This window comes from Protopterus annectens, chromosome 2.part0 (genome assembly GCF_019279795.1).
Source record: "Protopterus annectens isolate FY-2018-M chromosome 2.part0, PAN1.0, whole genome shotgun sequence".
In the NCBI taxonomy this organism is placed as follows: domain Eukaryota; kingdom Metazoa; phylum Chordata; order Ceratodontiformes; family Protopteridae; genus Protopterus; species Protopterus annectens.
The window spans coordinates 1,294,527,218-1,294,542,489 of NC_056728.1; the positions used below are offsets into that span (position 1 = coordinate 1,294,527,218).

Consider the following 15,272-nt stretch of genomic DNA (forward strand, 5'->3'; position numbering starts at 1 on the left):
AGTCTTTACTCTCTAGTTTAGCCTGCAATAGCAATGAGTACCCTTATACTTTTTCAGAATACGTGTGCAGGTTTGGGAGTTTTTATGATCATCTTTTGCTGTAGGAAATTTAAGGATTTTACAGAAGACTGTATTTATTAATCTCTGACTGCTCACTTAACATAAGTAGCAGTGCATGTGACTCTCAGGATTTTAATCGTGTACCAGTCTCTTCTCGGTGAGATTAAGTGATTATTTATGCCATTAATCTAAATGAGCTGAGTCATTTGTATTTCCCTGTTTTTTTTTTTTTTTGTTTTTTTTTTTTGCAACATGAGAAATAGCAAGCAGGTGTGTAGCAAGTTATCTGATGGTAGTATATGGGCTGATAAATCAAACATAGAAAAATATGGAATACTTCACAAGTTTGCATATCATCCTTGCACAAGGCCCATGCTAATCTTTGTATATATTGTTCTAATTTTTGTGTGTGTGCTGCTGAAGAAAGCAATCTATTAGTGGCCTTTATAATGACATGAGGGTAAAGGCTGATCGCAGTATGCAATTAGGATATGAGTTGTTGAGCTACATGATCCATGTTACAAAGTTGGTTTGTTTGCTGGTTCATGTTATCAAAAGAGCTGTTTTTAGAAAATGGGCTTGAACAACAACAACAACAACAAATCCCCACTGGATGACTGATGTTCCAAATTAGTAGGCAAAGCCCACTAAAAACAAGACTGACTACTTATAATAAGGAATTCTTCTGACAGAAGTATAAGAATTTATTTTGGCCAGCATTTGATTTCTCCTTGCTAACTTTGGCACCTTAACAAGCATGGTGTTCTGTCCTATATATGGGGTTACGAACTCGACTGAAGCAAACAGTGCAGCAACCATAAAAGTTCAACTAGGAAAGAAAAAGCAGCAAATGCTTCTGAGCTTGTTTTATTCAAGTGAAAGCGCTTAACCATTCTTTGTTTGTTGGCATTACAATAAACTTTTATTTACTTCTACTTGGTTTCATTGAAGGTGTTGTGGACTGGTATGAGCGTTGAATAGACACAGAGATGGAATTTCTTTTCTTTCCTAGGTGAACATATATGGGGTTAAGGTACATGAAAGGAAGGCAAGAGAAGAGTGTACAGATACAGGTATCAGGAACCCAAGAAGACACACAGCAGTACGTTTCAATTCTCTAAAATTAATGCTACTAGCTTTCCCTCTTTCATGAATAATGCATGCTCTAGTATAGCACAAATGTTAAATAGAGCAGAAAAGCTATACCAGTAAAATGTATAATGTATATCTATAACAGTTAAACTGAAGTTTGAACTGTAGCAGTGGTGACAAAGGTGAAGATTTACTTGTATGTATCTGACTCAAATCCTTAACTGTTGCCTGTACCAATGCACTCAAACGCTGTTGCACAGGCTCCCAAATACCCCCACACATACATTTTAACACACAGACACCACGATAGTCACACACACACACACACACACACACACACACACACACACACACACACACACTAACATACATACATTTTAACACACATACACATTTACACAGACACCAAGACAGTCACACACACACACACACACACACACACGCACACACACACACACACACACACACACACATGCGTGCACACACACGCACACACGCACACATGCACACACACACACACAAAAAAAACTCCACACACATGCATACAAATGAAATGTATGCATATATACAGAAATATACACACACAAAACCCCATACACATTTATGGAAATGAATTGTATGCATATATATAAATACACACACACACACACACACACACACACACACACACACACACACACACACACACACACACACACACACACACACACACACACACAGACATACAAAAACACAGCCACACAGAGCTCACCTGCTGTGACACAGACTTAGTCAGCAATAGGTGTACACCATGAATCTACAGTGCTGTCTTCACTGCTCTGCAAAACATAGCATGGCAGAGCCTGCCTTTGAATTACTTTACTGTGCTTTTTTTCATCACAGTTTGTATCTCAGTTGTGGCTCCAGGAATTTGTAAAGGGGGGCAGTCTGGTTGACTACCGGGGTGAGTGTAGGAAAGTGGAACACTGGATTTGGTGGTTGTGGAAAGATCACCCTAAGAAGCTCTGACACCATGTATGGAAAGATAGCAACATATATTCAGTTGCAAATGATGTTGCCGTGGATGTGGTAGATGGAAAAAGTAATTAATGTGCAGCACATAGTGCAAGTATTTTTGATGCATGTCTGAAACAGATGATTGGTTGCCGATGTCAAGTCACAGTCTCCTTCCATAGCATAGTGGGCATATACACTGTTGTAAACTAGAGAAGAATCCCAGTGAAGGTGAAAATAGCCACTGCAAAATATTTAGGTTTTTTTTAATTAAATAATGATTTATGTGAAAACATTGAAGTTCAGTTAAGTAAAACTTACACAGCAAGTAAGGAGTAGATGTTATGTAAAAATCTCTAAAAGCAAATACTCAGTTTAGTCATGTGCAATGTATAAAAACTATTGTAACTACTGTAGCATGTTAGAAAAGCCAAAATCTACTTTATTGTTATGCAACATAAAATATAAATCACAAGGAGGTTTGACTATTAGTAGAAGTTTAACTGATGTGCTGAATAACTAAACTCATAACACTTCCCTAACCAGACCATAATGTTTTTGGATAGTATACTGTTCTTTCAATGGTTTTAAGCACAATTCATTTTCTTTAAAAAGTCTTTTAATAACAAAAGTCCTACTGTACCTTTTCTCTCCCCTTTTAACAAGTTCTAGAATGGGTGTGAGAGGGGGAGGCAATGCTTGTCTCCGGGAGTTCAAAAATGCCAATATCGGTTGTCTTCTTTCTCAAATCAAAGTCCATTGATACTTGAAATTGTTTTCTTTAACTTCAATGTTTTCCAAGTTCACAGTCATCTGAATCTGAATATTTTTCTCTTCCAGCATGTCTTCTTTGACACTGAACTTCTATCATGTCTAACTTGCACTCAGCTTGGATTGCAGTAATCCTAGCTTCAGCACTTGGAACTAGTTCTCCTGATTTGGGGGATTCAGTGCTTTCTACAAGTGTGATTGATAATTGGAATAGTCTGAAGCAATGCCCATTTTTGGGATTGGAATATAAATTGACATTTTCCAGTGCAATGCCTACTGTCCTGTTTTCCACAGTTGTTGGCAACTTAAATGCAGGAGTCTTACATTATCATTTTGCAGGATTTTAAACAATTCAGATGGTGATTCAGCCTTATTATCAATGCTTTCTAGTGTCCATTTAACTTCTCTCTTCAGGATGTTTGACTCTAGTTAGAGAACACATCATTGTACAAGTTAGTGATGTCGGTGTCCTTCTTGTCAAATTAATATGCTGTCTGTGGAGCTACTGATTTCTGTGGTGGTACTACTCTGACTGAATTCTGTCATCTTTTCTCTTCTGTTTCTGTCAAGTTAGTATTTTGTCATGTCCATTTTTACCAGAAGTTTCCTTTAATATACCTGATGTTGTTGAATAGATCTCTTGTTCACATTTCATTGTCTTCTTCCATTTCTTTGCATTGCTCATTTAAATATCCCTCCTTAACTCCTCTTTCTATTATCAAATTCTGCATTAAAGTTTACATAATACACCCTATCCTCATTGATTTAAATATTCTTCTTTCTTCAGCCACTTCAAATGTATTCACAGTTGTTTTGCCTTCTTAATCTTATTTCTATTTCTAACTATTTTGCCACTTCCTTGTTAATATCTCAAACTTCTGTCTATCGTTCATGTAAACTGTCCACCATGTCTAATCCCTTAAATCTATTCTTCACCTCCAGTAGATGTTCATTTGTAATATTGCTCAGCTCTAACCTAACTGGCATAGTTATGTTTCTTGTTTTCTATAAGTTTAAACTTTACAGTAAGAATCTAATAGTCTTAGCCACTGTTAGCTCTGGATCTTGATTTTGCTGACTGTACAGGATTCTTTCATCTCTGATTGACAAGAATATTGTTGATTTTACTTTGAAGATGTCCATCTGATGATATCCATATGTAAAACCATCTGTTAGGCTGTTGCAATATAGTTTTGCTGTAACTTCTGAATTACCTTGACAGAAAATTAATAGTCTTATGTCATCCTCTTTAACTTAATATATCACAAAATTCAACTGGTCTACCAATAGGTACAGACACTGCTATAGGGAACTTTCAGATTTGCTTCACTTTTTTGTGAACACCTTGAGTGAAAAGTAGAAAGTGTGTGGTTTGTAACATGGATGACAACTTTCTACTTATTTGTAAAACTGGTGCATGTGATTTACTCACTAATATTGTTCATTGAGCAATTAGTGTCACCAATTTCAATTGGATCCTTCATGCTGACCAAACTGCCATGACTGACTTCACTGACAGTAGTTTTCTGACTTTTTATGTTGCCTGTGAAGAATATGAGCTCTGTGATGGAAGTACTCTGATTGATTTCTTTAATGGTACTTTTCTGACTTTCTATGTCATCTGTGGAGTACATGAGTTCTATGATGGTAGTGCTCTGACTGACTACTCTGACTCTTTATGTTGCCTGTGTAGTAGATGGCTTCTGTGATAATAGTACTCTGACAGACTACTGGTACTTGTCTGACATCTCATATCTCCTGTGGAGTACATGAGTTCTGTGATGGTAGTACCCTGACTGACTACTGGTACTTCTGTTACTTGATATGTTTCCTGTGGAGTACATGAGTTCTTTGATGGTAGTATTCTGACTTCCCTGATGGCACTTCTCTGAATTATTATGTTGCCTGTGGAGTACATGAGTTCTGTGATGGTAGTGCCCTCACTGACTACTCTGACTCTTTATGATCTCTGTGTAGCAGATGGCTTCTGTGATGATAGTACTCTAACGTTTTACTGCTACTTCTCTGACTTCTTATATCTCCTGTGGAGTACATGAGTTATGTGATGATAGTATTCTGATTTCCCTGATGGTACTTCTCTGACGTTATATGTTTCCTGTGGAGTACATGAGTTCTGTGATGGTAGTATTCTGATTTCCCTGATGGCACGTCTCTGAATTATTATGTTGTCTATGGAGTACATGAATTCTAGGATAGTAGTGCTCTGACTGACTTCAATTATTGTACTTCTCTGACTCTTTATATTGCCTGAGCAGAACTTGACTTCTGTGATGGATTTGCACTTATTTACAGAGTTCTCTGTGCCATCATGTATACCCGATTCTCTGACTGCTTTTATCTGAAATGCTATTTAGTAAGTCCCTCTAGCATCTTCTATTATGAGTTTTCTTCAGTAGTGTACTGCATTTCAGTGTGGTATAGCAAATCAGGCAAGTTATTTCTTGTGGCGATTTTTTTATTTTTAGGGCCACGGCAGATTTCGTTCAGGTCTGTCTTGAAGGCTGAGCAAGTACTAACCAATGTCTGCACTGCTTCCTTGGACAGCCCAGAAATCCTTTTCCAGATTACAGTATATCTTCCCATTCTGACCTGAACAAAACTGTTACAGTTTTCAATATATTTGTCAGTATGATTGAAAGTGTCATCAGACTTGTGCCAAACAAATTCCACAGTACACTTCCTTTTTGTTTTAGAAGTGCATAGAATAACATGAATAGAAATTTATGTTGATTGTATACCTTACTCCACACATTAAGATTCCCTTTTTTGTCACAACAAATTTACGTTTGGTCACTAGATTGTAACATTTGCTCATTTGTATAAACACAGTGGCAAGCAAGCTATTCTTTTCTTTCAATATCCAGGAGTTTCACATGCTCATACAGAATAGAAAATTGCATTTCACATGAAAATTTTAACTGGAAGTCCAATTTACTGTCATGCGACACTTCTTGAGACATACATCACACATATATACTCTTGACTGAATTACCAGCTATTCTGCATCATTTATGAAAAACAACAGTAGGAAAACAGCTTTTCTAAATAGATCATTTGGAAACAACACAATTATTTTGTTAAAGTGTACACTTCTTTCACTGGTTTAAATCAAAGTTCATTTTATGTTTCAAAACCTTTAATCACCCAATTTTTATGTAATTTTCTTTCTGTTTATAGTGAAAAATCCTTAATGACAAGAGTATTTCCAAGACTTCATCAATCCTATTATTGGGATTTTGTCTTTCTTCCTTCTGAAATCAAAGTCTAAAGGTAGTCATTGTAACCTTGATATTTTTCCAAACTTCATGTCTCTTCAAGTAGCCGTGATACTGTAATCCAATGTTTTTCTCCCTCAGCACACATTTTCCTGGATGTTGAACTCTCTAATTACTCTGATGCAGACCTCTCAACCATGCCGAATTACTCAGTTTTTACTGAGTTTTGGGGTTCAAATGAAGGGGTGCCACGATTCCCGAGTGGCACCCCTTCATTTCCGATTTTTTTCTCTTTGTTTTTAAGTTTTCGTGGCTGGAGCTGATGTCATCACGTACGTGATGATGTCAGCTCCCTCAGGGATTTCCAGCCTGCGCGATTACATCAGCTCTGTCTACCAGCCTGTCAGAAATGAGTTCAAGGAGCTCACGAATTTCTGGCTGGCCAGGCTCAAATGCGAGCGGGAGATTTACTGGCTGCTGCAGGGATTATCGGCTGCGTCGAATGCAAAGCAGAATTAAGTACTTCGGCTGTGCTCAAATGCGACTGGCTCTTGTTTTTGGGATGACTGGCTCTTGTTTTTGGGATGACTGGCTCTTGTTTTTGGGATGACTGGCTGGATTCGGCTGCTCAATTATGAGTGGGAACGGAATGAAGTAGGGTGGGGAATGAAGTAAGGAAACTAAGTGTGTGTGTGTGTGTGTGTGTGTGTGTGTGTGTGTGTGTGTGTGTGTGTGTGTGTGTGTGTGTGTGTGTGTGTGTGTGTGTGTGTGTGTATGTGTGTGCGTGACTTGATGGATGCATTTATGGATGAATCATACCCTGAACTGGGAATTAGTGTTGAATGATTACTAGCTATCTAGTTTATGCAGCATATATATTCTATTATGAGGTTTCTAGAAACCCTGAAGTCTTAATTCCAGCATTTATTAGCTACATCAAGAATATCTTAAAGCATGACCCTATGATATGGTGCCCCCATATAACTGGGGGATTTTAATGAAGATCTAGTAACAGTCTCTATGTACAGATTAATTACATATTACTTAATCTATTCCTTCTCAAATAGGCATTTAAAGAGTGACAACATTACAGCTTTCTTCTCTATTAATTATTACTTTCTTCCTGAATGTCTACAACTAAAATTTCAGAAATAGCACTTATGAGTTCAAAGACTCCCTCTGAATGCACATCAGTTGGTTTTGACCAAAATGGGTCAATGTTTATATATACAAACATAGTAGTTAAATAAGTGGAATCTCTTCAGGAAAATATTAAAAGAATTCATATTCAGTGGTAGGGGAGTGGATATTTAGAAAAACAGTTTTGATATTTATATGGATACATCCAAGCATGAGTATGAAATAACTGAACTATATCTATATCTTCCATTTATTCTATTGTGCATTCATTTGCATGCCAGAATGAGCTGCAGGATCATTTGTTTGAATGTTCAGTTTCTTAAACATTTATTTTGTTGGATGGGATGTGAGTGTTTTTGTGTTTTTGTAAGGGTGTGTGTGTGTGTGTGTGTGTGTGTGTGTGTGTGTGTGTGTGTGTATGTGAAAATGCCCCCCCATTCAATACACCTGGTGGCTAGAGACACTAAGGCTCAAACCCTGTATCTTGAGTACAAGATAAAAAGAGCCTAACATCCCCAGCCACCACCACTTGTGAGCTTTGCCCAGGTTTCTTTGTGCCAACAGTTGAGAGCTATAGTGAGAACTGAATTTGGATTCCCTCAGGTTTTTTGTGCTAAGAGTTGAGAGCTATAGTGAGAACTGAATTTGGATTCCCATTTCCTCCGGGTTTTTTGTGCTAAGAGTTGAGAGCTATTGTGAGAACTGAATTTGGATTCCCCCCCAGTTTTCTTGTACTAAGAGATGAGATCTGTGGTGAGAAGTGAGAAATGAATTCACTAAATGATAGCCAGTAAGTTTCAGTCTTCCTATTTTTCAGGAAGCTGTTGATTTAACATAGTGGTATGCTACTCTGACTGCATTACATAGGATCCTGGGACTGCCTGCATGGAGGACTCTGGTGCCATATTTTGATTGCCTGTTCTTCAGTTATGTTTGAAAGTTGGTATCCCACAATTCCATTGGTGGGTGGGGTTATGTAATAATGTATACAAATTAGATGTTAATCAGAGTACAGATTTGTACCTATTTTTCATGGGCCTTGTCCAGATTTTTGATGTTTCCAGGTTGAGAGGTATGCTCTGATGATAGGAAATCTCCCTTTTGTAAGTGCTGCAGCCATGGTATCTGTTTCCCATTACCATACATGGAATGACTATAAATCTCCTTTGTCCGACATAGCCTGTCATGAAGGTGTCCCCAGCCAGAATGATTGCTGCAAACAGCATAAAATAGTACATTACTTCCCATGATAAACAGTCAATATTTTAAACCATCAAAAGATATGTGGAAAAATATAGAGCAAGTCAGTCTCTTTACCAAATCTTTGTTTTATGAGTGTAATGCTAACCATTTTGTAATGTCCTCTATTTTCCTATGCTGTACTTTAGTATATGTCACAAACTTTCAGTCAAACTAATGTTCAGTTCTTAAGTGGATTAGTAAGTAGCATTTTTCTTGGGTGTCTGCCTGCAAATAAATCAATTACTGAAGAATAGTCTATCAGGATGTCTCTATGCATGAACAACAACATTAAACTGTTAAGGTGTTCTTGTCCCATGGTACTCCAGAGTTCAGACTTTATCAGTTTTAAGGCTGAATTAGCCCTCTCTACTCCAGCAGCTGTCACTGGAGTGAAAAAGGGGGTATTTAATATGAACTAAATGTTTGGGAATATGTTGACATTTGTTTGTGAATGTCTGCTTCAAGTCATTTGGCAGTGCAGAAGTGGCTGATAAAGATCCCCATGTCCTTTTCTAAAGTCTGAGCTATTAGTGGAATGTTGGCAGTGAAGGTAAGTCAAAAATGTTTTATGTGAATCCTCTGTTTCTGATGTTAAGTTGCTTAAGTTTGATGGAAATAGTGTGAATCCTTGTATAGTTTGTTGATGCCATTGTAGCGAATCAGCTGGACAGTTCATGAATAAAGTGATCCAGAAAGGGAATAAAAATTGGTCTTCTCCAGCACACTTCTGAAGTCTCTTCATCAGCATTGTTCCTCATAGCTTATTGGTTACAGAGCACTGGAATGGGTTAATCCTCCTTACTGCAGAAGCTCCCCATTTCTGACATTTCTCTGAACATATTCCTAAACTCATGCTCAGTGTTTGCACAAATATACCGCACCTCATCAAGCACACACCTGACTTGCTCATATGCATACAGTATGCCTTGGGGTGATCCTCACAGAAGCTTGCTAAAGGGCTTAGTGAAGCTAAACAAGAACGTTACTGACTGGAAAGAAACAATAAAGTCTGACTTAGTAATTGAACTGTACAGTCCACTGGCATCTGCCAAAGTTTTTCCATGCCAGTGTGGCCCACTGCTATTCATAATATTCCCCGGATTTAATGAACTCCATGTAGGAATAGTGTTATATTAATGAAGGCATGCTATTGAGGGAGAGCCATGTACATGGATACTGAATCAGTGCTAGGAGGTGTGTTACAGTGCTCGCAGATCTGTAACATGCCCCTGCACTTCCAAAGTGCCATATGGCACTTCACGATAAAGAAAGTGTCCTCAGACACTTAAATGAAGATGTGAAATAAATGTATCTGTAACACACCCCCTGCATTGTGAAAGTGCTGTACGGCACTAAATAAATTAAGAAAGTGTCTTTGGACACTTAAGTAAGACTGTGTAATGTCATGTAGGGGGTGTGTTACAGTATCTGTAACACACTCCCTGCATTGTAAAAGTTCTGTATGGCAGCAAAACAAGAAAGAAAGTGTACTTGACATTTATTTAATAATTGTTAGTGTAATGTTTAATTTATAATAAATGATTATTTTTTAATTTCATTTTCTGTTAAGTTTAAGCATAGTTGAGCGGGTTTGCGTGGCGCTTTGCTCAGCAGTGCTTAAACGTATGGAGAAGCTATATAGAAATGTATAGCTGTAATATTCAGAGCCAAGTTAGCTCAGGGGTTAGAGTTATGGCTTTGTGTGCAGTAGGTGCAAGGTTCGAATAACAAGGCAGGCCATTCAGCTTTTACATGGAAAAGCATTTTTATATTAATTGTTATTTTATTTATTGATGTAGTTAGTGAGATTTGTTAGCCAGGGTAGTGTAGCTGGTCCAGAATCCCAGTGGCAGTGGAGATATGAGGTGAAAACCGCCATTTAAACACAAGTGTCCCATACAGTACAGTCACACCCCAAGGTAATGTAATGAAAGCACATGGGGGGTCATGCAAAGTAAAATACACACACTTAACACTTAATAATAATGTATCAATAATGAGTAATTAATAGCCAATTCTTCTTTTTTAAAGAAAATGTTATTTGCCCTTAGCTCAATTTTACTGAGCACTGCTAAGCCAAGCTAAGCAATGCTTAAACAGGACCTGTCTGAGGAATACTTAGCAGTGCTTAGCTCCCCTTATCTGGTTTGAGCATTGCTATGAAGTCCCATTCTAAGCAATATTCAGCTCAGCTAAGCGGATCTGCGCACTGCTAGGCACTGCTCAGCATTTGCCGCTTTAAGCACTGCTCAACTTAGCTTAGTGGATTTGTGCACTGCTGAGCTGTTCTTAGCATTTTTGTAAATGGTCCAATAACAGCAAAGGGTGGGTAAATGGTCTTATTTAAACCACACAGGTGGGAATACAGGCAGAACCTTTTAGAGTTTGATCCATGTGGGAACTATGACAGGTGCAGGAGAGGGAGTGAGCTTTTAGGTGAAGCGCTTGACCTTGTTGGAGTTCAGGGTCATGGACGGGCTATTCATAAAGAACTATTCTGACAGACTGCTGCAGGGCCAGTACCAGGCCTCAGAATACAAGTCTGAGGCCTGGGACCATCTGGCACATGAGCTCACCAATGCCACTAGCATCCCCACACAGGTGAGCAGATGCATCATCATTATGATGACCTGAAATGGAGGAATGGGGTACTCTTGGCCCAATGGATCGAAGATGTTCAGGCCCAGAATGCCCCAGAAGTTTGTTGGTATATTAAGTGGTGTTTTATCAAATTATAGTATGAATATCTGATAGACAGATATGCATAATGGTGTGTTTACCCCACACAGCTGCAGAGGAGTGGGCTCATAATGTTGAGGCCCATGCAGGATGACTGGCAAGGCTGTGCTGACAGTGTGGTGAGTACAGATATAACTTGCCATATATATATATATATATATATATATATATATATATATATATATATATATAGTTCAATAAATATAAACTGTAATTGTTTACTGCCATTAGGTATAGTGTGTTCTGAATGTACTGAATAAATGTGTTGTTAGACCAACACTGATATAAGTGACCAATGGCAGGTACTGTGTAATACAGATGAAGGCAACAAACAAGCTACTATTGATGAAAGGAAGCCAATACTGTAGTAATACTGTGCAGGAATGAATCTGTTAATAAAGCATGCTGTGATTGCTACTGTGAAAGTAATAACTGACATACATTCATCATCTACAGGATACGCACTACATCTGAATTTCGAATTTTGAATTAAAAAAAACACTGTGTAATGCCACCCTAAATAAAGTTTATTCCCACAAACGGTTGTGTTTAATCTGGTCTGTTGTTGAAGAAATACAAGTTTACAGGTGCTACACAGCAAATATGGCTATGGCAGCATAAATTCACTGATATTTGTCTGCTAAGCAGCTGTTATGCCAATCGGTAGATGTGGAGCTGTAAAACAAGATACAATGAAAATTGATATATGTTCTGCACTAAGATCTGAACTTTGAATAGTAATGTGTAATGTATTATAGGATGTTCCCTGCAACATTGTCTTGTGTTAATGTCTGCATTTCAGCTACATGTATTCCTGAATGTAGGTATGCTGATGCAGGCAAGTATGAGACTGTAATAGGTGCAGACTGCAAATATATGATGTGCAAATGTGTATGGGTCAGGTATGCAATCCAACAACCTGCTATGGTCTGCACAGATCACACATAATCACATCCACTAGGGGTTAAATGTGTACTCCTGCATTCAAAGTATTAATACAGAGTTCACTATCATGCATGACACTGTGACACTCCACTTATATTACAATGTCAGACTTTATAACCAAGTGAGTTTTAGGCACAAATCACAACAGTGCCCCAGTAGCTCAGTGTGATAAGAAATAGATATATTGTTCACTTTTGCACACACAGACCATAGGTTGAATCCAGGGAATGGTATGAAGATGTGTTTATAGTGACACACAAGTAATCCTGAGCATTTGTAGAAACAGTCAGGTAGTCTTGACAGATATTTTCTCCACAGGGCTCACAAGTAAACAAATGTTTGCATTAGGTGTATGAAGGGTATACTAATAAACTGTGTACAAATGTTCCAGTGTCCAGCCCCATGCCTAGAAATGACAGCAGGAGAGCTATATACACCATGCACTCCTCCCGATACATGTCTCTCAGGTGTCACGCTGTCATTGCTAATGATCACTGTTGCCAATAACCTTGCACACAGATATAAATCCAGTAGAAGTATACCATTAGCACATTCACACATCAGTGCAGGGTATGCCTTGTTAGTCATATATGTAACCCTGGTATGTACGAGTCACCTCTACTCATGTACCTAGAGTTGTCACAGCTTGCACACATAGCATTCCAGGTTGAAAGAATAACAGGTATGTACGTGCTACAGTAGCTATAGGCCTCAGGTAGATGTAAAGTGAGAGCAGACCTGTTGAGTATTGAGCAGTACTGTTGTGAAAAATATAGTCTATACAGTTCGTAATGGACTGTTTTTCTCTCACCCCACCCCTTATCTGCATCAATAATTATTATTCATATACTACGTGTATGTTGTTCTCAAAACCTAATGTTGGGACTTGTGTTATATTATTGTTCATATATTTAAATTGTTGCATAATAACATACCTTGTTCAAATTCCATTGTTGGTGGCCTGTTGCCATAACTGTTATTGGCATGCTGTTACAATAATGACTGTTATTTCATTTGCCATGCAATTTTTCCAATTCTATTGTTCTGGGTTAATTGGAACACCCATGCATGCTGTTATACCTAATGTTGAAACGTTTTGTTCATAACTAACCAATACATTATGAAATACCTCAACACCATAGCACGTTTGGGTAGGCAGATCCCAGTGGATCTGCCTGTCCCATCTCATCTGGCTGTGGCACGGGGTCCCAGCATGTCTGGGATCCAATCTCAGCTGCCGCCTCTGCTGGTCCTGCACCACCCTCAGGTGGAACCCCCTCAGGACACAGGGTATGTCCCCACCAGTCACGGAGAGGACCCTGTCACCTGACACCAGTTCAGAGGTATGGTGCACATGGTCATCCAGCGGGACTTGTATGACCTGCACCAGATCGAGGGAAGACTGGCACATCTTGAGGGGCAGGCTGGCCCTGTTGTTCAGCCTCCAGCACAACCACCTTTGGGGCAGTGAAGGGGCAGTGGTGACTGCCCATTTGTGGGGACCTCAGTCCCACTGTTTTCATCAGGGGCACACGGCCCTCTAATTCCCAACCACCCTTCCCATCCAAGGTATTTACCCCCCTCATGCGTCACACACCACCCTTGTCTGCTGTCTTGTTTGTCTTGTCTGTCTGCAAAAGTGACCTCTCCTACTCAACTTACCTCCCCAAATGTACCTACACACCTTCCCCAAGACCCCACTCTCTCCTTAAAAAAGTGGGGCATCTGTCCCCACCAAAAAAAAAAAAAGTCTCATCCCATACATAGCTCTCCATTCCTCTTCCACTTACAGTGATGTTAATAAATTTACCCAAGAATCACTCAACAAATGTATGTCACCCATACCCTTTCCTGTGGGGTGTGAGCCTCTAAATTCCAAATTGTCCACATCATTCACAGCTGTTGCTGCACAAGAAATGGAGAGCTATGATCCTTTCCTACACCTGTCCTGCACATCCCTAGCTGCCTTTCAGAATGTTTTGCCCCTGCTTGACCCATGTCACCACATTCCTATCACCATTTTTTTCTTTTTTTGGAATTAGCACAGGTTTAAGTAGGGGTAAGAAATGCTAAGTGATGCTAAGGGAACCTAAGCATCTCTTGGCATCGCTTAGTATCATGCAAAACTGTGCAAGCCCACTTAAAACTGCTTAAAACTGATTTAATCACTCTAACTCATTCAGCCACTTTTTGACAGCAACAAAATAACCAGCCCTGCCAAGTCTTGAACCCAGGACCCTGTGCACTAGAGTTAGAGCAATGCACCACTACACCAAATCAGCTGTGAGAATTAGTAATGCTTTTGTAAATATACCATAGAAGCTCCTTGTGTTTTGACTGGACTGCTTCTCAACAAATATGGAAATATATCGCTGATAATTATATTTCTTGGCACTTTTCAGAGTTCTGCATTGTCTTAATTTTTGCCAGACTGAATTATTTTATATATTTTCTGACACTGTTTGCTGTTTTCTCATTTGTTTTGAAACTGGTTCCCCCCTATTCCTGTGGTGGTGTTAAAGTTTATAAAACTAGCCTAGCTGATCATTTTTAGTGTTTTTCAACTGTTGAACTGTTGAGGGCTACACACTCAAGTGTGATAGCCATTTTTCTGCTTTAAAAGTATTTGTTTTACTGTATCTATTTTAATTATTGAAAAAAAAAACAAACAGAAAAATCCTATCTCTCTACTTGTTTCCCACCTTTCTATAACCAGTAGAGTCTGGTTTTAAGATTTTGCTGAATTCTGGGCTGTTCTGTGTTGCCCAGACCTTACTAAGATAGAAGGATGCTTATCTGTTCATCAGTGAGAGTAGTGAGCTTTAAGCAGCCTATCTGTCACTGGAGGAGTGGTTTCAGCTCAGAATCTGTAGTTTTATTGGTCATTTTTGGCTATTTCTATCCCTTTCATCTTTCTGTTTAAAAACTCATGTTTGCACAGTTTTTGCACTTGTATTACCTCAGCAAGATCCTGCCTGGGTGTCCTGCAGAGTTCTACAGAAGCAGAGAGAAAAGGGAGACTGAGTGGATTAAGTACCTCTGTTTTGCTTTTTA

The 15,272-nt window shown here is 38.8% G+C and overlaps 1 non-coding gene across 1 annotated transcript; it reads right to left on the reverse strand.

Moving 5' to 3' along the window:
* Positions 1 to 382: 382 nt before the first annotated feature.
* On the reverse strand, positions 383 to 490 carry LOC122793830. Its single transcript, XR_006363558.1, has one exon. It is a non-coding gene; the product is annotated as a U6 spliceosomal RNA (small nuclear RNA).
* Between the last annotated feature and the right edge of the window lie 14,782 nt (positions 491 to 15,272).